Source organism: Epinephelus lanceolatus, chromosome 13 (genome assembly GCF_041903045.1).
Source record: "Epinephelus lanceolatus isolate andai-2023 chromosome 13, ASM4190304v1, whole genome shotgun sequence".
Taxonomy (NCBI): Eukaryota; Metazoa; Chordata; class Actinopteri; order Perciformes; family Serranidae; genus Epinephelus; species Epinephelus lanceolatus.
The window spans coordinates 23,377,155-23,380,000 of NC_135746.1; the positions used below are offsets into that span (position 1 = coordinate 23,377,155).

General features: G+C 43.9%; 1 protein-coding gene across 1 annotated transcript in view; it reads right to left on the reverse strand.

The window, feature by feature from the left end:
* Positions 1-2,680: 2,680 nt before the first annotated feature.
* Positions 2,681-2,846, reverse strand: part of cpsf2 (cleavage and polyadenylation specific factor 2) — a 16,392-nt gene continuing 16,226 nt past the window's right edge. The window contains exon 15 of the mRNA XM_033647821.2: positions 2,681-2,846. This exon is cut by the window's right edge and continues 328 nt beyond it. The gene's annotated coding sequence lies outside the window, so the exon portion shown is untranslated.

Here is a 2,846-nt window from a genome sequence, read left to right on the forward strand (position 1 = left end):
TGGAGAGATGGGAATGATGAAGAGGAGTATTGGGAAAGCAGGAAGCAGGGAAGAAGAGGGGGGAGGGGGTTGTGGTATATCCATAAAAGTGGCATTCCACAGCTGCCTGTGTTAAGGATCTACCCCGGGGATTCACACAACGCTGCAAACGTAATCAACCGAGTCAATGTGCCACCACGGCTGCAGCGGACACATCTCTCCGGCAATGACACCCTGCCTTCCCCTCCGTCCGCAGCGCCAGCAACATCCCCTCTTATCACCCAAGTTTCTAATACACCGGTTAGACCTCAGTGGAGCACAGCGGAGGTGAGGCTGTATATCCACGTGTGTCTGAAAAAGATAAGAAAACAAACTGCTGAACCGTTTCATTATTTTTTTTTTTACCCTGTCACAAACAGCCAGGGAGGTAAACAGTTTTTTTTGGGCTGTGGGAGACATGTTGCCTAAAAATTATAAAGAGCAGTAATCCTGGCTCACTGCATAGCAGGATGAATTATATTCAATCCCAGTTATCACTTCAGGGACAATGTCATATTACAGATGGTCCTGCTGCATGGGCAGATTTGATATGGGTATTCAGAGGCCGGTTAGATGGAGCTGAAAAATGTCTCCATCTGGTGTTACTGCTGTAACTAGTTGACCTAGTAGGCAGTTAATGTCTTGTGATGATAGTGCAAACAGCACATCTAATATGAATAAGGCTGAGGATCATTTTGGTGCAAGAGTTTTGGTGTTAAAATCCTGCTTTCAGTGTCTTAGCTTGAGGAATATTTACTTTTTCATTTAACAAAATACACCTTTTTTTATACAAGATCATTTCACTGTTAGCATCTTAAGGACACAGTTGTCTCCTGTGGCTCTGGGGATTTGGTAATTTTAAGAAAATTAGCTGTGTTTTGTCTTGAGTTATCAAATTCAATGGGCATCTGTCAGTCAGGGACAGTTGTAAGTGGTAAAAAAAGAATTAAACACATTGTTTTTCCTGGAGCTGATGATGGAAATAGTTAGGAAGTAAGCCATCTTGATTCGTTCACTGTAGAGAGAAGTACATACGCAGCACCATTGGGCACCGTCAAGAAAATGGCCGCAGGTAGAGACAAAGTTTACGAGCTGAAACGCAACAAGCATTTTAATCAACCTGGAAACAGGAGTTTAGTTGGGTGGTGTCAGAGGGATGTGGGTGAAACTCCAACTATGTGTTGTGCAGTTTGCTGCAAGTTTGAGAGTAAGGGGGATAAAACAGGCTTGTTTTCCTAAGGCACGTCAAATCGTTATTCTAAAACTGCCAATAAACAAAACTATCTGTATAAGAGCAAGTAAGAAAAAAACATTAACATGGATGCTATCAGATTGCATTTTGGGAAGTACAGGATCCAGCTTTTTTGGAATCTGACCTAAACTAGGAGCTAAAACTCAGGACCTCAGGCCTCTTCTGTTTTGATTTTGACTTTTTCTTTCTCGTCTGTCTCTCACAGGACCCCAAAACGTTATGAAAGTGCAATACTAACACACCCAAGTACCAACTCATGTTATCACAAGCCACCATACAAGAACTCTGCGTAATAAAATGCGGTCTAAAATGACCAAATATTCAGTTTCACCTGGATATATATAGTCAAAGAAAGGTAGGGTCCATGGCATTTACACTGCTTTATGAAAGGATGGGACAACTACTCACTGCACAGTACTCCCTGATGGCAGTGACCCGTCCCAGCAGAAAAATGCGCCATGCCACACCACAAAAACTGCTGAGGAATGGCCTGAGGAACGTGACAAAAAGCTCAAGGTGTCAACCTGGCCTCCAAATCACCCACACCCCAATCTGACTGAGCATCTTGGGACGTGCTGGTAGCCCACCTCACAAGTGACAGGTCTCAAATGATCCGAAGCCGAGACAAGTTCGATACAGGGAGGCCCCACTGTGGATTAGGGGTACCTCTGAGGTACCAGCACACCCCATGGATGCTATATCAGATTTGGATCTGGGGAATTTGAAGGCCAGGTCGATGCCTTCAGCTTTTTGTCACGTTCCTTGGGCCATTCCTGAGCAGTTTCTACAGTGTGGCATGGTGCATTCTGCTGCCATCAGGGAGTTCTGCAGCCATGAGGAGAGCTTCCTGATCTGTAGAGGTGTTCAGGTGTGTCGAGCGCGTCAAGTGGCATCCTCATGAATTTCTGGATCAAAAGTTCCCCAGCATAACACTGCATTTTTGGCTGATAGGTGTATAGGGCAATGATACTGAACTTACTTCCTGTAGATCAGATAGGGTGCTGGGTGGCCCATCGCCTATTTTCTAATTCACAATGAAAATAAATTGATTTACACTCTCTTTTCTTGCACAATAAAATGCCTAAGTGCTTTACAAAAATAATCAAAACAGAGCTTGTTGGGGAGGTCCGGGCTGATTATTTATATATTCATTATTAATGCTTGTTTAATAACGGGTCCCTGGCCTCCTGTCATTTTGCAAGTGGCCTGCAGGCAAAGCAAGTTGAGTATTCCTGATTTAGAGAGTTGCAAATGAGTTAAGAAGGCAGTGATTTTAGACTGAGCTTCAGAATCTGATGCCATCTTTTGATACCTGACGCTTTGGTTGCATTTAACTCAAAAAGGTATGAAGGTTAAATACTCAGTCCCAACTGTGGGACATGTGGGACAAACCCTAAACAGTGAAGCATATTTGAAAAAGACTTGTGTTTAATGACAAAAAAGGAGGGGGAACACATCCTTCAGTCCATCCAGTGTGTCAGGATGTTACTGTACAGAGGGAGGAGTTGTAGAGTCTGTTCACACACAGAGAGGTCAGTCCGGGGAGAGCATCTGCCTCTCACTTTGAAGGGGTAAA